Source organism: Suncus etruscus, chromosome 10 (genome assembly GCF_024139225.1).
Source record: "Suncus etruscus isolate mSunEtr1 chromosome 10, mSunEtr1.pri.cur, whole genome shotgun sequence".
Lineage (NCBI taxonomy): Eukaryota > Metazoa > Chordata > Mammalia > Eulipotyphla > Soricidae > Suncus > Suncus etruscus.
Genome location: NC_064857.1, coordinates 85,783,836 through 85,803,939, shown reverse-complemented (window position 1 = coordinate 85,803,939; position 20,104 = coordinate 85,783,836). Strand labels below are relative to the sequence as shown.

Sequence of the window (20,104 nt, the reverse complement as noted above, 5' to 3'; positions counted from 1 at the left end):
TCTGAGCAGATTGCCAGGAGTAACCCCTGAGCGTCTCTGGGTGCGGCCCAAACCCCCCTCCAAAAAAAAGAGATTCAAAAGCCCAAGTTTGCTCTTTCCGAGGTGCCGGATGATCGATGGTCCAGAGCAGAACAACACACCTTCAAAGCTCAGTGCTGGCCGCACGAACCACACTCACTGAAGTTTAATAAACTCTTCTCAGTCTTTCTCTCACTCAAATTTACATCCCACTCACCTCCTTGCATAGCTCCTCAAAATAGCCCAATGTCCAAATAAGAATATGAGAAGCAGAAATGTCTTTGATTGAAGTTAGAGCAGTGCAGCCTCACAGTTGTTTTGTGTTTTGTTTTGGTTTGGTTTTGGTTTTGGTTTTTTGGAGTGGTTGCAATGGTGGCAGAGGCTGGAAACAGGGCTCAGTGGGAGAGGCAGCTGTTTTGCATGTTGGAAGCCCAAAGCTGGATCCCTGGCGCCTCATAATTCTAGGAACACAAAGCAGGGAGTAGCCCCTGGGCTCAAAACATGAAATAGGTTTGTGTGTTTGTGTTTGTGTGTTCTGTGTCTAATGAAATTGGAATAAGAAGAGATGGGGGGAAATGAAAAATGAGAGAAAAGGAGCAGGGAGGAGAATGAAAGTGAGAGACTCAGAAAAGAGAGAGGGAGGGCTAAGTGTGTGGGGAAAGGCTAATCATCCTGACAGAATTTAGACAAACTATAAATCAAGCACACAAAGCTGCTGATATCAAATATACCATCTTTTACACTACATCAAAGACCTTTAATTAACAGCTAATTTATTTGAGCGAGAAAATAAATCCCCTGATCACAAAACATGTCCAAAAACAGAACCTCTACACACACACACACACACACACACACACACACACACACATCCATGCCCACATGTACATGCACATACACACACAGATTCACATGATAAAAGTGAAAATTGAGCATTAGAGAGTCAAATAAAGAATAAGAGTCTGGATAAAGAGACAAAAAGAGTTCATGGATCCAAACAGATTTCATCTGGAGAGAAGGGTGTGTCCCACTCTGTCTGCCATGGAGAGTAGGGGCTCTCACTCAGAGACAGGAACAGAGATAGCCTCTGCTTCTGTGTATACTCATCAGTGAAAGAACTCTGTGCCTCCCATTTGCAATCCAGCAGCTCATCTATGAAATCCTACTGTGTGCCCCATCTCAAGAGACTCTCCAGGACTGTGTGTACTGAATTTGTCTCCCTGTTGCCCTAGACCTCCTTCCATCTGTCTGCTTTTGAAGGGCTCATCCTGAGATCTCAGAGTGGAAGCAGAAACCCCATTGAAGGTCTGGGCTGGGAAGGGTATGGACTCTATGCACTGAAATCTCCAAGTGGATTTGCCAGCAAGACTTAAGAAATCCTTCAGAGAACTCTGGAACCCCTGCTCATGAATTAGGACTCCCTTGGATGAGCCACTGAATATCGTGATCAGAGTAGCACCTTCTAACAGGCTCTGAAAGTAACAGCACTGTCCAGAAACCACAGTGATGGACAGGAAGAAGCAAAGTGACCCAGCACCACTTCAGCCCACTGTTTCTAGAAACTTGTGTGAGTGTGTGTGTGTGTGTGTGTGTGTGTGTGTGTGTGTGCGCGCGCGCGCGCTTGCAAGGAACAAGCCTGAAAGAAAGACAGATTTTTATTTTTCAGTAAGGAAAATAAAATGGCCTAAAATTTACGGAAAATACTAAAATACAGTAAGGGTCAAAATGAGATGTAGAGTATGGCCAGAGCAATGGCACAGCAGGTAGCGTGTTTTGTCTTGCCAGCAGTCAATCCAGGTTCAATCCACACACCCCATCTATATGGCTCCCTGAGTCTGACAGGAGTAATATCAGAGGGCTGCCATGTATGGCCAACAAACAAAACAGAGAGAGAGAGAGAGGGAGAGAGGAGAGAGAGTGAAAGAGAGAGAGTGTTTTAAATGATATAATGATATAATGATAAATGATATAAATCTGCCCCCAAGTCCAAGACTGAAAGATAGGCCTCTGGACAAAATGTCACCAAATATCTCTCTCAATACAACTGTCTGGAGAAATGCCCTCCCTTCCACCATGATCCTTTCCAAATTCACATCTGTGTAGCCCACTTCTTTTCTTTTCTTTTCTTAGCTGGTGGCCTCTGGCTTACCCACAGGTGCAGGAAGGTTTAGGAACTTTGGGAAATGCTTTGGGAGGCCTCCACCAGCTCAAGGTCCAGACCAAGGTAAATCTACCCTGGAGATCAACTCGGTACCTTTCATGGTGGGGGCAGTCAGACCAAAGTTCATGAATAGAAAAGCAATTCTGTAGTGTAACCTCCCCAGGAAGCCCTCTGGATGGTCAGGATCTGTTCCGTCTTCATGAGGTCACAGGGTTTTGAACTTGTGGCCTCACACTTGCCTGGCAAGCACTTAAAGCCACTGTGTCATCTTCCAGACCCCAGAAAGTTCTATTGGGGATCTCTCATTTCAACTTCATCCACTCTCCACCTACTCTCTGATGCCACATGGCAAAGTATCCCACACATGCTCATCAGAAAGCTAAACACATTGCTTTTAGACAGTCTTAGTCTGTGTAGGCCTCTTAACCTCAATGGCAATTCTTAAATGAAAGAATTTCGTGTGTGTGTGTGTGTGTGTGTGTGTGTGTGTGTGTGTGTGTGTGTGTGTGTACTTGCATACATGCATACAGAATGCAGTGGGGGAGGTAGTCTCTGAGAAATTGAAATATTGTTTGTGGCAGGCCCTAGGTGGTGCCCTTCGGATCCAAAACCTAGAGGAGTCACCTGTCCCCCACCCCTGCAGTAAATCTGTCTCCAGAGACCAATGTGGTGAGGAGTAAAGCTATAGGGCTTTCCTGTTTCAATAAAAATCGACAATTTACTGTAATTTGGTTGTGATTTAACAATGCTTTTAAAGAGGAAGTAAATGGCCCATAAAGCCCGGTGACCTCTTCACTCCAGGGGGTTCATCAGTCTCTTCCTTCTGAGGGGCACCCTTCACTGAGTCCAGTCTCCAGGGGCCCAGTAATGGAGGGATCCCACTTTCTACAGCTTGAGTTATTCCAGTGCCCCTCAGCGCTGCTGGCCTTTCCTCTCTCCCACTCACTAACCCTTTTCTTCCTTGTCTTTTCCTGAACAATGAAGGCTGAATGGCAATGCAAATCTCAGTAGCTCCTTAAAAATCCCAGGCAGGGAGGCAGCATGTCACCCATATTTATGAGCTTTAAATGGCTTTTATCAAAGTGAGGTCGCACTAAATCAGGCCCAAGCTGTCATAAATACAAATGATTCGACATAGGCTGCAACAAGCCTTCAGGGAAAATTATATGATGTGCTATTGCAGTTATGGTATATCACACGGGGAGCTCATATATTTCTGCTGGCAAGGAAATCTGACCCTTCTGGGGACTCTAATGAGTGAGCAAAGGGCAGCTGAGTCAGTGACTCCCATAACAAGTGGTGGTCTCATGTGTGACAAATGAGCGAGGGACCCTTTGCTGGGGACAAATGTTTGAAAGAACCAGCTTATTCCTAGGAAAGTGGTAACTGATAGAATCTTGAACATGTTGGGGGCATATCCTTTTTGGAATTAACTAACTAAACTTAGGAAACTAGTTGATGGACTGGATATGGCGAGCTATTAAAAGACTTGTAGCTCTGGCATTGGATGACGTCACATGACTTTGGCCATGGGTGGTTTAATACTACACGCACTGAGACTTTTTGAAAGTATGGGCCTGATTGAGAAATTGCTTTCTAATGATGCAGATATAAGTTGTGTTTCCAAAAGCTAGGTCATGAAAGGTACTTTCATCATCTGTGATTTGTAAGACATGATTTTAAAAATGTTCATAATTTCCAAGACTAGGTCGTGACAGGCCTATTCCTTGCTCACTCCAAGAAAGGCCAGCTACCATGTTGAGGGGTGCTCAGGGCACCCTGTAGAGACTATTGTGGTCTAGAACTGAGACCTCTTGTCCATAGTCAGAACTCAGTCAGTGGACTGCAAGAGAACCACTTTGAAATAGGATCCAGGATCCAGGCAAGCCTTCAGCAGCAGTAGAGGACCTGCCCAGTCTGATGCAACCTTGTGAAACTGTGGGCCTAGAAGATGTAGTTAGGCTGTTCTCAAAGCCCTGTCCCACAGAACCTCTGAGCAGATGAAAGGTTGAATTTCTTAAGCTTGATTTGGGAATCATTTTCATGCAGTCACCAATACTTAATACAGGAAAATAAACAAACTCTCTTGGCATTAGTTTCCTTATTTCTATATAAAAGATAGACAAAATCAAAATCTCTAAACCCTGGCTACATATTAGGTGCTCTTGAAAGCTGTTTAAAAACATTTAACGTGCAGTAACTCTGCTAGACTAATTGAAACCAAGTCCCTGGGCCTGGTGAGGCCCCAACATTGGTATTTTATAAAGCTCTCCAGGTAATTTTAAATGTACTCCCAGGATGGAGCAACACTGAACTAGATGTATTTTATATTGGAAAATGCATTTTAACCATTTTGCAAAATCCCTGGCACCTTTGGGAACTGGGATTGTAAGAATGACTGTTTCTTCATTCCCACCTCCCTCTCATTACTTCACATGCCTGGATCCCGTCCAGGAGAGTCAAAGACGAGTCCTTTACTGCAGCTGGTAAAACCCGGCCATGACAAAGAAATGTATTTTGAGATTAAAAAAAGGTCAGGACAGTGAGAAGCCTATCTGGGGAATGTAAATATAACCGAATTTGAGGAAGGTTCTCACTGAGTGAGACCACAGGCTCAGTCGTTTAATGAAAGAAGGGTGTTCTATGGGAGGAGCCCTATCACTGTGGGATGAGAAGGGTAGATGTTTCTCTGACAGCAGTAAGACATGCATATTCAAACCCAAAGATCTGCCACTCATTGCCTGTGAGGACCTGGCCATCACAGTTCAAATTTCCAGTTCGGGTGTCACAGTGACTTTGTCCTATGAAGTCAAATAGCAACAGAGGTGAAGAGTCCTATCAACAGTGGTCTACACACACAACAGAGTCCATATGCCTGAACCACAAGGGCCCATAGAAACAATGTCCATTCTTGACTTCTCTGAGAAAAGTCAATGCTACAAATGTTAAGTAAAGAAAAGAGCACTTGACCAAGAGAACATTCACCTCTAGATAAGCAGAGAGCTTATCTTCTACTCCTGCTTCTCCATGAAATCACAGGGAACACCTTCCTCCTTCATTCAATCATCTCATGCAGAGTGTGTTGGTACCTCTCAAAGTCACAAGCAAAGCAGTGCTTATTGGCTCCACCTTTTTCCTCTGAGGTCTCCCTTCTTGGCATGTTCTCTTTAGCCCCAGTGCCCGAGACAACACCATGCTACACCACAAAACCTTATATTAGCCTCAGTCTTGGTGGCATCTCTAAGTCTGGCAACTCAAGCTGCAGGACACAGAACAAAGTAGCCAGGAGGATGGAGGACAGATGAGGGTAGAACCATCCTCCCCACACCTCTGCCTCACCTGTCACAAGAGTTAGGAGATGGAGAAATACTTATATTTGGGGGCTGCTAAGTTGTCCCCCAAAACCCTCTGGGTTTTACCTGGCTTTCTGAATCAACCACAGATCAAAGAATATCCATCCCATATCAGTTGCCCATGCCTGGAGAGTGTGAACAGTATGGCCTTCCCTTTTGAGAATCCCATCACCTCATATTTCCACTTCAGGAGAGAACCATTCCTAAGTTTCCTTCCCATGTCCAAATTATTTAAGATACTGTCAGCTGAGCATTTTGGTTCCCTAGGAACATCTCTGCCCAGGTCTTTCATCTGTCTATTCTGTAATACTTAATTCTTTGCAAAGAAGCAACAACAAGGCTGTTTTTTTCTTTTAAAGATATTAAGAAAATCATTCATTGCTGAGAAGTCACATCAGGGTCTCATCCTTCAAACCGACAGCTGAGTGTATATCAGCCTGAGAGAGAGAGCCTGATTATTAGTTTTAAAGAGCTTATTTCATCCTCTTAAAAATGGGATCAGTTCATCTTCGTCACATCTGTCTGTGTGTGACTCCCACATGCCACAACAACTGTCAGCTCCAGGCATTGTGTTGTCAAGTGCAGTGTTGTGTATGTGTGGGTCTGTCTAGAAGGATGTGCTTTCCAAAGGTGCCAACAATGAGATTTCCAGCAGGAGTAATGAATGAGGTTAATTGGCTCCTTTGCATTCAGGAGAGAGGGTGGGGGGAGAATGCTGCCACATCCAGTTCAGCCTCCAACCTATTGCCAGAGGTGGGAGGGAATCCCTGGCCTCAGTCAGATTTTTTAAGCTGCCATGTAGGGCCTTGGCATACATTTGCTTACTGAGGGATACTAAGAAAGGAACAGGACTTTCTATGTGTCTCCCACTTGCAATAACCAGATAACCTAGGCAAAAATACAGCTATGGGCCCAAGTGTTTCAGGAAGGTGTGACTCCATCCTGTTCCAGTATGGATAAAGACTGAAAGCTTGACTGAAAGTATCTATTTCTAAAAGGTAGGCTCACCTACTGGACTCTCACTGCTGTAGTCTACCACTCACCTCAATGAACACACCCTGCTCAGTGTCCACAGTGAGTGCAACATGGTAAATGATGGGTGAAAAGAAATAGATGAACAGAGAGATTCTACCAAAGAAATATGTGATGGGATAATACAGAGCAGATAATAAAATTCTCAGTGGCAGGTAGCTAGATATTCAATGGGGCTCACAAAATATAATTTATGAATGATGAGGAAAAAACAAAGGTGGTCCTGTCAGAGAATACCTGAAAACAGCTTCCACACCACTGAATACAGCTTCATTATGGAAAAGACTAGGTGGGTGAAGCAGTATGGGGCAGGGCAAGGAAACCAGCTAAGAGGACAGGAGGACTCTGGAAACATGGCACCATCGTCTGGAACAGGGAATTGCAGCTGAATAGCAACTCACTACAGTCAGAATAAAGAGCTCTTTTTTCTGTCTGGCTCTCTAACAGACATGCAGACTCTGGTGCAGATAATGTGGAATGACAAATAATCAAAACATCACTTAGCATGTATCTATGTCTTAGAATGGATCTGGATGAGTGAGGAGATACAGGGCTTACAAACACTTGCCTGGATGCTGCTGAACACTAAAGTAAAGAAGAACTAGGCAGATGCCACACTGGGCCCATGAAAGGGAAAGCATTACTTTTCAGGCTGGGACAAAACTTGTGCATTGTTTGTTGAAGCCAGGACTTTCCCCCCAACCCAATCAAATCATGTGAAAAAAAAAGCAAAGTTTGTTTTCCACTTGCACATTTGCTTTGCTTCCATAAAATTAGAACATTAGAGTATTTCCATATTAGTTATCAAATAAAAGATAAACTGTGCTAAACAAAGATTTGTAATATTAATACACTGTATATAACAGAAAAGACTTGCTATAAATCACAGAGCTGACAATTTGCCATGAAAACTGACTTTCCATGCAGGAAAAAAAGCCTCCTCTATGATCCGTGATGGAAACTCTTCTAGCCATGAGGGATAAGGTACTTTCATTCTATTCTCAGATCCTATTCCAGTTTCCCTTGTACAATCAACTTGCACTCAGGAAGAATGCCTGGAAGAATAACGATATTCTTTACCCAGGGCACTATGGTGGTAATGCACCATCTTTGCTGGTTTCCAAAAGATCAAGCAAAGTTCTTGGCCTGGAGAGTCTACAGTCCTTCCTGTAATGCTTTGTGAGGATTGGAGCATCATAACAAACATTAACATGGGCCAATACTTAAGGAATTCCTGGGAAAAGGCTCAAAACATCATGGCTGCAGAATTTCAAAAAAACTAGAACTGTAGCTGGCACTATTAGTAACAATGGCAGGGCTAAGCAGAAACTTCTTGGGATATTCACATGCTGGGTGTGACTGAGGAACCCCACTAGGTTCAGATGACAGGGAAAACCAAGCTGGAGTAAACAATGATAGAACCATCATCAGTTCTGCACTACCTCAGCCCAGGAAGTTTCCTAGTCCTGGTCTCATTTTTAAGACCACAACTGGGCCTATTCCCAACCAGAGCTCTACGGTTGCTCCTGAGGGTGCTCTTGTGATCTACTGGTGCTGGAAGTCAAATCCAAGCATCCTACAAGGAAAGCACATGCTTTGTAAGTGCTCATATGTCCGCAACTTCTTTCTTTTTTTTTTCCATCCAAATAAATCATCACAAACCTGCATCTCGACTATCGCAAAAATAAATAGGGAAAAACAACCCAAACACCAAGAAAAATAAAATGGTCAGATCAAGGCTGTGAAGAATCTTCAGAGCATTGTTGTAGGGCAATGATGGGGAGGAATGAAATGTCCAAGAGGGTGGAGTAGATGGGAGAGGCCCAAATCACCATCTCTCAAAGTAAATGTGACCCAAGTTGTGCCACTGGATTCCTCTGACCACCAGAACAGGCTGGAAGAAGAACTGGTAAATAGCTAGAAGGTTCCAGAACCAGAGTCTTCGCACAGAGCTATTACAGAGCTGAAGTGAAATGATCCTCCCCCTTTGGGACTCTTTTCTGCCAAAGAGTGGATAACATACTCTTAGGTGAACAGGACATGATGTAGAAGCCACAGAATTGCTACAGCCTCACTGTAAACCTGACAAAGAAAACTTATTACCTGGCCTCAGCACACACTATGGAAAGAGACACAGACCTAACAGCACAGGATGTAGGAACTGAAGCTGTTCCAACAGAAGACAAGGCCAAAAGTTATTTGGGAGTCCATCCCTCTCTTCCTCCTTCCCTACCTCTGTGACTTTTGGAGTCCCCACCCCCATGGTTTTTGGATCACACCCAGCAGCACTCAGGGGTTACTATTTCCTGCCACCTCCCTCCCTCCCTCCCTCCCTCCCTCCCTCCCTCCCTCCCTCCCTCCCTCCCTCCCTTCCTTCCTTCCCCAATCCCTTCCTTCCTCCATCCCTCCCCCTCCTCAATCTCTCCCTCCTTCCCTCTCCCTCCCTCCCTTCCTTCCTTCTTTCCTTCCTTTCATTCTTCCTCCCTTCTTTCTTTCCTTTTCTTTTTTTATTCTTCTCTTTTTTCCTTTTTTTTCTCTTTCTCTTTGTTTCTTTCTCCTTTGGATATTACTTTGTCACTGTATGCCCTGGTTTTACTATACTTCCAACTCATTACCTTTTCATACAGCTTAACTACTCTCCCACCCACTGTGTTGCTCTTCCAGGGACCTCTCAATGACTCTGTGAAATCCAAGTGTCTTGGAAGCCCACACATCAGATCTGCTATGGTTTCATCTGCTGCCCCAGACTAACCTCAGGTTAGACCAAACTTGGTCTTGAGGATCCTTCCTTTCATTTACTCTCTCCCACATTTATAGAACAGCATCCCTTTTCCATCACTCCACATCACCCTTAAGATGCTCTTCCTTCTCCTGTGACTATAGCTAAGTGGGTCTCTGTGGGACAGTGTGTCTCCATAGTCTAGTTGACATATTCCAGTTCACTTGCATCCCCCATGAATACTTAGAGTCAAGAATTTGTCTCAATTTACCCTTGAATTTCCATTCCTTACACTATAGCCTGACTATGTTAACCATCATAGTAATTAATTAGTTAATTAATTAGTTGTCACCTCTGCTGGTTCCTGGGGACTGAAGACACATACTGAGGATAAATGGACTTCTTTCTCTCCATTTCTAGTTCTCTTCTCTAACTTAAGGGGATAACCAATCATCTCTGGAACCTACTGATTTCTCTCCGTCCCCATTCAGCCTGCCTGCCAGATCTTGCATAAGAACTCAGCCGACTCTCCTTTGAATGAACAGCTTTGAATGGACACTTGCTCTTTTGAACCCTTGGCTTAGACTAGTTGATACGTATCTAGCAATTACTTATCCTATATGTCCTCACATAGCTTCATGAAGCATTTTTGGGACTATAGTTCCCATTGACAAGAATCTTATTATTAGAGCTTTGTCAAGGCAAGGGCTAGTATTGTGCTCATGATGAGGAACAAGATAGTAATAAGGTCTTGCCACTGTGAAAATTTGTGTATGGAGCAAAAGGGAAAGAAGTGGAGAGCTCTGCTTAACCATTTGTAAACATCTATGCACAGTGAATCTATATGTACCACCTGATGGTCAATTGAAAGTTCCAGTGTAAGCCTCAAAGTTTTGCAAGTTCCTGAAGTCCAATCTCATCCACTGCTTTCAGATTTTCGATTTTGGTATAAGTCAGGATCCTCCTCTCCTACTCTCTCCTCAACTTCCACTGACACCAAACATTGCATTTATCTTAATGCATCATGATGAATTTCCTTCCATGACAAGCCTTGGAGGCCTCACCTGTCATAGATCAAGCCAGGTATTTGTTAAGAAATACTTTAAAAAAAAAAACCAAAAAACTACTGACTATCCTAGAGGCAGAATTAGAGGCAGTGCTTGTTATTTGAAAGATGATCTTTCCCCCCTTTCTAGCTGAAAAAAAGAGAATAAAATAAAAGTAACTATACAGAGTATAAGCCACAAAATAGCTGATTTGGGAATAACAGTGATCCTTCTTTGAGGGGATTAAGGCTCCTAAGGAATGCTCTAGACTGCAGTGGTCCTCAAACTATGGCCCGCAGGCCACATATTGTATTTGTATCTGTTTTGTTTCTTCATTGCAAAATAAGATATATGCAGTGTGCATAAGAATTCGTTCATAAGTTTTGTTTTTACTATAGTCAGACCCTCCAATGGTCTGAGGGACAGTAAACTGGCCCCTGTTTAAAAAGTTTGAGGACCCCTGCCTAGAGGGTCAAGAGTCACACTCAATGATTGGCCAACTGTGGAAGTTAGTGTTAAGGTGTTAATGGTTTTTAGGTTTGGGTTTTTTGTTTGTTTGTTTTTTAGTTTTTGGGGGCCATACCCGGTGACACTCAGGGATTACTTCTGGCTATGCAATCAGAAATCTCTCCTGGCTTGGGGGACCATATGGGATGCCGGGATAGAACCAGGATATGCTGCATGCAAGATAAACGCCCTACCGCTGTGCTATTGCTCCAGCCCTAATGTTAAGATTTAATAATGTTTGAGTCCAGCAAAACTGGTGGATTCTAGGATCAGTACAGCATTGTTTGGATGCTCACAATGGCCATGTCCAGAGGTGAGGTGGTCCCTAGATTGAACTTGGGATCTTGTACATGATGCCCAAGTTCTTTTTCTAGCAACTAATAAAAGTATTTTTGACCAGGAACTGTGGATGGGAAGACCATCAATCTCTTATTAAATTTGACTAATATATCTTTGCTCATCAGCACTGGGAACAAAAATCTCTCAACTCAATTCTGGGCCATTGGGCTTGGGTCTAACTTGACCCCTAACTTGACCTTTCACTGGAGTGCAGATTCTGACTGTATTTTCTTGTTTCCCACTCACTCCCCATCCAGATCCAAAGTACCATGATTTAGCAAGGCCATGGTATATACACCGGTCTCTGTATCCACACAATCTTCACCATTTTCCACATTCTTGCATCCTCCTCTACCTAGGGACTCATAGTCCTGTAATCCCATTCCCACCTCTAGGAACAGTGATAGAAATCCTAATTTGGCCATATTCTCCCCATTTTGCTTCCTCAAGAGAGTTGTAAACTCAATAGCTGCTCATATAACACAGAAACAAAGATTCCCGGGGCCAGAGAGATAGCATGGAGGTAAGGTGTTTGCCTTTCATGCAGAAGGTCATTGGTTCGAATCCCAGCGTCCCATATGGTCCCCCGTGCCTGCCAGGAGCAATTTCTGAGCATGGAGCCAGGAATAACCCCTGAGCACTGCCGGGTGTGACACAAAAACCACACACACACACACACACACACACACACACACACAAACAAAGATTCCCAACACTTGAGTATGTATGGGAACATCTGCAAGGAAACATTCAGAGGCAACCTGAGATTTCTAACAAGCTTCTAGGTCACAATGATGTCTCAATTCTGGCCGACAATTGAACCTGCATCATGTCCAGCTGTAAATATTCAGACCAGTCTTGCGGTGCTTTATCACTGCAGACACTTCCCTTCCACCCCCAACTCCCTGAGGATCATACACTCAAGCCTCAACTTCCAGAATAACATGTGGAAAACAGAATTGGGTTCTGAATACCAAGTGATGCACATCATTCTATGAAGGAATACAATGGACACTTCCAGGACAACCCAACAGTCAACTGGACAACAATGTTGAGTCTCTAGCACCTATTACAACCAATGTCACAATCACCTAAACATTCTTCATCTTGATTCAGAGAAACTATATGCCAAGACCAATGATAACAATAACATTCATTGGTAGGGTAGTGTTCTAGGGATGACAATGTTAATAGTGGTTAGTTATCCTGCATTCCTTCACTGAACCCCTACCAGATCAAGATAGAATAGGTACCATTATTTTTTTTCCCAAAGTAAATGGTAAATCTGATCTTGTTGCTATTTGAAAACATAATGTACTTGATATAACAGTTGGAGTCAGAACACAGATTCAGTTCCACCTGATGCTAATAGCCCTTGTCAGAGTAGGGTCTGACCATCAAAAGAATCTAGCTATCATGGGATTCAGTATCAGAAATAGTCAAGATAAATACAAACTATCAAGGCACTCCACAAAAAAGGAAAAAAAAATCAGAGGATTGTGAGTCAGGAGTAAACGTAATGGAAGAGATGAACCAGTAGAATGAGGATCCCAAAATTTCCTAACATAGCAGGTGTCCATGTAAGTTAGAGGCAGCAACTCCTGGGATACCCTTTAGGAAAAGTCATGTGTAAGATGACCCAGTAACCCACAGCCAATTATCTTTGCTCTTCACTACCCACTGCCCAACTGAGATCACGATAAGAAAGTCCATTGCTCATAAATAGGCACTGCTGGGCTCACAAAATGTACAATTGAGCTTGATCTTTTAAAAAGAGGTTCGGAAATAAAAAAAAAAAAAAGAAAAGAAAAGACAACTCCTTTGACATTGTGAAATAAGTGCTCTGGAAAGTCACTGGGCAGAAAATTGAATTGAAGTTTCTCCTAACGATATGTATTCCCCATCTTCCCAGTGCTTTGTGGAATGATGCACACCCTCTATAAGGAAGCCATGAAACTAAGGAAACACTTCAAACTACAGAAAACACCATATTCTGTTTCATGAATCAGACTTTTGGAGGCAATTCAAATCCTCAGCGCACAGGGTTTCTTCTCCTCCCCTCTCCTGATGGTACATGATGACCTTCAATCTTTTTGCAACAGTATGTCTTAAAAAATTATGTGTAATTTGTCTGCATTTGCTAGTTCCAGATAAGAATTACACTATATTCATTGTATGTCTGAAACCCAACTAGGAAGAACTTTGTAAATCATAGTGGTTCCAATAAAATAAAATGGTAGAGAAAATAATTTAAAAAAGAATGATACTGTATTCTAGCCAAAGTAGCAGGGTGGAATTCCTCCAAACTCTCTGAGGGCTAACCCACCCAGCCTAAATCCTATCAAGTTCCAAGTTGCAATACACAAGATGATAATAAGTAGGCATACCCTTTGCATAAGAAAAAATGAGGAGGGACACTATGATTGGAGACTTGTCAAACATCCCTCTCCATCATCCTAGGGACTGACATTTACCCCTTACTGGTGCCTCTGAGAATTTTATAATAGAGGATGGAAGATAACAATCCGGAGTTTTCAAATCATCTAGGTCAGTTCCCAGATTTTATGATTGGGTAAAATGATACCTATGTAATATTGCTGTTCTGTGTCAGAATTTAGATTTTAAGTAATATCACTTTTCTGTGTCAGAAAACATACATTATTGTGCCTCCTCTCGTCTTCCTTATGCAGACTGCCACTGCAGAATGAAGAGTTAAAGAGTTCAAAATCTGCCTATCAAAAGGAACTCACTTACATTTTTCTCTCTCTCCATCACACACTAGCACTGACCTATATTCTCAGTTAACACAGAAATGGATTAGGACAGATAGCACAGTGATAGGGTGTTTGCCTTGCACGCAGCTAACACATTATGGACTCCAGTTCAAATCCCGGCATGCCACATGGTCCCCTGAGCCTGCAAGGAGCAATTTCTGAGTGCAGAGCCAGGAGCAACCCCTGAGTGCTGCTGGGTCTGACACAAAAACCAAAGAAAAACAAACAAACAAACAGACAAACAAGTAATAACAGTAGCACTTGTCTTGCAATACAGCTGAGCTGGTTCAATCCCTGGCATCCCATATAGGCCCTGAGTTTGCCGGAAGTGATCCCAGAGATAGAAACCTGAAATAAGCACAGTTGGGTGTGTAAAACAAAACAAAACAAAAACAAACCACAAAAAAAAATTCTGGGATTAAATTCCCATGAGCATGGAAGGCATGAGTATCCATTTAAAAATACTGTGTGCTACCATAAAAGTGCATACTATGTTATGAGGGAAAGAATTCCAAGATAATATTTTGCTCTAGTTTACATTCAATTAAGATTTGAAGTCTAAAGTTACTATGAGGAATTGTTGAGCAGTGGCAAAGGTCTGGTTATGCAGAAGATAGATATGACACATGCTAAGTGGACATTGCCAACAAGTTGACCTTGGACCAGGCCAAATTTCACTGAGGAGCCTAGCCAGGAGAGAGGGATTAAAATCAAGAACTAAATCAACTGACTACTTGGCTCCTATGTTTGAATTCACACAGGCTTCATTTTTAGCACTCTGCTGCTTCCAATACTACTACTCTCTACTACGAGGCTACTTTCCCATGTTGGTGATTTCTATTAATAACCACAAAGGCTGGCACACAGTGGCTGCCTAATGATGACATGCAATCAAAAATGACAGGTGGCCAAAACAGAAATCGGATCATGATTCTTCTTCTTCTTTCATCCGTATGGAAACTCAGGAATGTGACTATCCCCCATGGTTTGACTGTACTAATTCTTATTTCTCAAAAGGGATTTTTTAAAAAGTCAAATATGTCCAATTATTCAATTAAGAAATTAAGATCAGTTGGCTTTGATCTATGTTGTCAATTTGAATTAAATCTAGGAGTAAACTAAAACGTATCACATAATAAATGGGGGGGTCATTAACAGGCACCAATGCAACAGAGCAACTCAGTAACATTTAGAAGATATGCTGAGCTTACAATGAAAAGTAAATTAGTGCCCAAATTAATATAGCATCTTAAAGACTTCTCCACAGCTCCCCAAATCTCAAATAGATGCAAATCAGGACTGGAGTAATAGTACAGTCTTTAGGGTTTTCTGTTGCAGATGCCTACCTGTACCTAATTCCCAGCAACACATACAGGGCCCCCAGGCCCACCAGAAGTGATTCTTGAGCCAAGAGCATGCGCTGAACACCACTGGTTATGGCCTCAAAACAAACACAAAGCAATCAAATAGATCCAAATAGAAACCATTTCTTCCTCAGACCCCTTGTTTCTGAAGATGTAAGCTTCTTAGTGGATTGGGAAAGGACCTTTCACAATTGTTCACTCTTTCCAAATTTCCTGGAATATGGAACTGGAAACAAGATTTATCTTGGTAAGCTCAGCTGCCATACAAAATGTCAACCACTGTGACCAGAACAACAGATTTACCTTCTCACTCTATATACAGGTCCAAGATGAAGTTCCATTCCATTCCAACAAGTTCCATTTTCAGTGAATGCTGGTCACCTTTCCGTTATAATTAGGTAGAGCAGAGGGCTCTAGTGTCTTTTCTAAGGACACCAATCTGATCAATTCAGGGCTTCACCCTTGTAAACTCATGTAACTTTAATTACATTCTTACATCAAATATCTAAGCACCATTGGGAAAAAGCATCCATATCCAAATTTTCAGAGGGCACAATTTAAACACAGCAGATTGGAAGATCTAAAATACTGATCATAGGAGGCTCCCACTTTTCTTTTCTCATGCCTTATTGCTTCCTTCCATTCATCCCCTTTCTATCCAATACACAGAATAGGAAAAACAATGTTCAAAAAACAATGGTGAGAAGGACTAAACAAATCCGACTGAATTAGAAATCTTAGATTATTTCAATTGATTTAGAAATCTTATATTATGCTATTAGGTAATTTAGGTGACTGTGATCACCATACCAATTAAGTATGGTATGGAGATAAGACGGAGATACCTAGTTAAGTCTAAATTTTCTTTCACTACATTGAAGATGATTTATGGTTTAAGAACCATTGCAGGATTTGACAAGTCAGAACTTGTGCTGTTCCCAGATTCTGAAGCCCATTGTTTTCCCTGGCATGTGACACAGCCATGGGTAACCTGCTCCACCACATTTCAGCATAACGGAATTTCCTAACAGTAGATTCATGTGACCCTGTTGGGGAAAGTCAGCTACAAAAGTCTGAAACTGCAGTGATGGCCTCTCTTCTCTAAAATTTATCAGTGACATGGAGACAACAAAGGAAGAGTTCAAAGGTATTTTGAACAATGACAATATTAAGTGCACAGCCTTTTAGAAGCAAAACACTTTGAGAAGTAACTATACTCACTTGGAACCATAATAAGCCCAGTTCGTGTTTTTCAGTTAGTCTCTTGGTCTCTCCCATTCTGGGTAGCAGCATACTTCTCTTTCTTTTGGGGTCAATGATACCAAGTTCCAGTGAGCTGGGTTGAATTTTTTACTGCTTTACTGCATATTTTCCCTGTTCCTTCCACCTTTTCTGTATTTCCCACTTACTGAACTGCAGAGACATTTATGCATCCATGGATAACTGAAATAAATGTCTACTAGAAATTAACCAATAAGTCATACAAAATGTATGATGCTTAACCTAAGAAAAATGCTATTCATACAATCTATACAATGTTTTGTTTCCCTATGTATGGTACAGTGTATTCTAGTTAATATTTGTGGTATGAACTTACCTAGGAAGGAAAGAAACACTAAGTACCATGGAAATGATGATATTTTAGGGTTTGATTGGCCATTCAGTCTCAATATATCTGTATGCCCGAAACCTAAGACAAGGGAAGGAACACAAGAGGCCTTCAGACAATGTCTACTGGGTAGCTAAGACAGAAATACTGCATCAAAGAAATGAGTGGATAAATTACTATGGGATGCTCAAGCTGTCTGATGCTCACTGACTTATCTTTTCTGAAGTCTGGTCTGATTATCCTGGGAGCAGCAGGGAACATAATTCTTATTTTGAACTTCAGAACAAATAGAAGGAATAGTACAACACACGGGCATCTCTATTAATCTGTTTGGTCCATTCCAGTCCAGTAGGAAGGAGAATGCAATTACAATCTGGAAATCTAGATGTATACACCTGTGTTCAATACCCCTGACCATCAATACAAGGTCTGTTTTGGGGGGTTTATTTTTGTTTGTTTGATTTTTGCTTGGTTTGTTTGTTTGCTTGTTTTGTTGTTTTTTTTTTCATTTTTGATTTTTGGGTCACACCCAATAGCACTCGGGGTTACTCCTGGCTCTGCACTCAGAAATTACTCCTGACAGTCTTGGAAGATTATACAGGATACTGAAGATCAAACCTGGGTCAGCCACTTGCAAGGCAAACACCCTACCATTATAATATCACTTTCTGGCCCCATAAGGTCTTGTTTTGCTTATTTTGTTTCTAAACTATATTGGGTACCTTTAATTAGATTTTACCTACTTTTCTACTATGGAATTCAGAAGAGTATTTTCACTACCTCTTTTCTTCCCAAACAAGAAGACATTTGCCACCAAGAACACCTAGGCTATTAAGAGAGAGAGAAACCTCTTGTTCTGTCACCAGCACTGCTCTATAAAGTGTAATTCATCAGTAAATATCTCTGAGATCAATAAGTAAGGTAGGGTGGTCTCCCCCTGCCCAAATCATCTCAGCCTGTATTAGATATAAAGAAAAAGCTCAACAATTTGCCATTTATCTCCGTAGCCCCTTTGTGGGCCCAACGCTGCTTCTAGGAAGCACTGGTGTTTCTGGATTATGTGCTGAACAAACCAATATTTGAACCTTCAAAGGACCAGGCTGGGGCTGGTCTGGTCTGTAGGGGCCTCCTTTGTCTGGAATTGGACTCATTCCTTGGTTCCTTTTTACTCCTTCCCCCACCCCCTGCTCCTTCCCCTCTCCCAATTCATTCTTTAAGAATTTATCCTGCTGCTTCTTTAACTCAGCATGTGTCTGGGCAGATGTCCAAGAATGCTCCCTTCCACAAGGACAACAACAGGAACAGGAGGGGGGAAAAAAAAATAAAACCCTCCACTTTAATTCAGTCCTCCCAGTCCTTGCAAGCTCTCTCTTCTCTCTCCTGGCTTTTAACAGCTCTTGATTGATAATGTCCTCCTCACTCTCACCCTGGGACTCCACATGCCTTTCTATGGGACAACACAGCCTCTGTGAGGTGTCCTGGGAGCCCAGCCACAGGGCCCTGAGACCCCCTTGGGGTCTTTTGAGAGAGAAGAAAAGAACAGGCAAAAAGGGCCTCTGAGCGGGCAGGCCCAACAGGTACAAAGCAACCAGAGAGCTGAATGTAGTGGATCTTTGTGCCCTGCCAGGGGACCAAGACTGGTGGGGAGGGGCAGAGGGGTGTCTTTCTCTAGCTCCTTTGGACCTTTTCCCTACCAGAGTAAGACAGGCAACCAGAGCAAGACTTCCTAGTAAATCTGAATCGCTGAAAATGCCATTACTAGTAGTTCCCAAGACAAAAACACCTATTGCTTTCCCTCAAAACAAATAGCTTGCTAAAAGGCATGCCCTCTTTTTTTTCTCAAGATCATTTGTTGTAATAAGATTCAACTAGCCATTAGTGAGAACCTATTAGGTTCCCAATACATTGTTTGGTAAACCATTCATTGTCCTACCTGACTTCATTCAGTCCTCGACATGAGTCAGTCCTTATTCTCTGTATGCTGAGAGAGAACCCAAGGCAAAGGACATGAATTCCTTCATCCTGAATCACATTACTAGGCTCTTAGAGTGCTGTAGTGGACCTCAGACCTGTTTCCAGATCCACAGTTTTCTGTCCTGCTTTTGTTGTGACATTACCACCACCAACACTGCTACTACTGCATTATCACTGCTATTATTTGCACCAGCCAGTATAACTACATCAAAAATATCTTTATCAACCAGGAAATTATTTTTCTCCTTCCTCTTGAGATAAATGGGTGAGAAGAGTGTTGCCCTGAAATTGATGAGCCACATTGTCTCATTCTACCTTGGAAATGTTTTCTTGAATTTCCAATTTAACCTTAGATATTCTACCTTACAAGAAGATCACTTTGAGAGCCATCTGCTTGATTAGTGTTTCTATCTTTCCTAAAATTAGACTTGAAAATATTGTCGACTACATGAGATGATTCTTCTTGAAAAGATGTTTAGAAATGTTCTGCAGAAATCTCTGCCTTTTGTAAAGTGAAAATGGACCTTTGAAACATCTCTCTCGTAGGACTGGAAAGTTAGTAGATAGGACAAATGCCTGGCAAACAGTTGACTTGTATTGGATTCCTGTCTTCTCACATGGTTGCCCAAGCCCCACCTGAGTGCAGAGCCAAAAGAGTAAAGCCTGAGCACTGCCCCAAAACAAACGAATAAAAATGTCTTTTTTCATATGCGGCATATAAAGAAACTTCACAGGAGAATATCAAATGCCCAAAGGCAATAAAAATGAAGAGAGGGTAACTGGTCTTTATCAGGAAGCTTGTCATTGGTGTAAGATTGGGGTTAACACTGAGGCAATGGTGGAGGAGAAAGGTGCTTGCCATAAAAGCAGGCTGGGGGAGAGCACATGGGAAACTGGGGACACTGGTGGAAGGTAGTGGACTCTGGTAAAGAATTGGTTTTGGAATACTGTTCATCTGAAACTTAATAATGAATACTTTTTTAAATCTGTAATTTGTAGTGACACAATTTAAAAAGTGATTTAAATTTTTTTTAAATTTAAATGTACTTGTGCTCGCTTTAGCAGCACATATACTAAAATTGAAATGATACAGAGAGTAGCATGGCCCCTGTGCAAGGATGACATGCAAATTCGTGAAGTGTTCTATATTTAAAAAAAAAATTTAATGGTACCCCTTTCTTTGTAGTTTACACCGAACTTGTAGCTCA

The 20,104-nt window shown here is 42.1% G+C and overlaps 1 protein-coding gene and 1 non-coding gene across 2 annotated transcripts in view; one reads left to right on the top strand and one right to left on the bottom strand.

Annotated features, from left to right (window-relative positions):
• SETBP1 (SET binding protein 1) overlaps positions 1-20,104 on the bottom strand; it is a 355,475-nt gene that overhangs the window by 200,560 nt on the left and 134,811 nt on the right. The gene's annotated exons all lie outside the window — the stretch shown is intronic.
• LOC126021669 (U6 spliceosomal RNA) lies at positions 19,946-20,049 on the top strand. Its single transcript, XR_007500163.1, has one exon. It is a non-coding gene; the product is annotated as a U6 spliceosomal RNA (small nuclear RNA).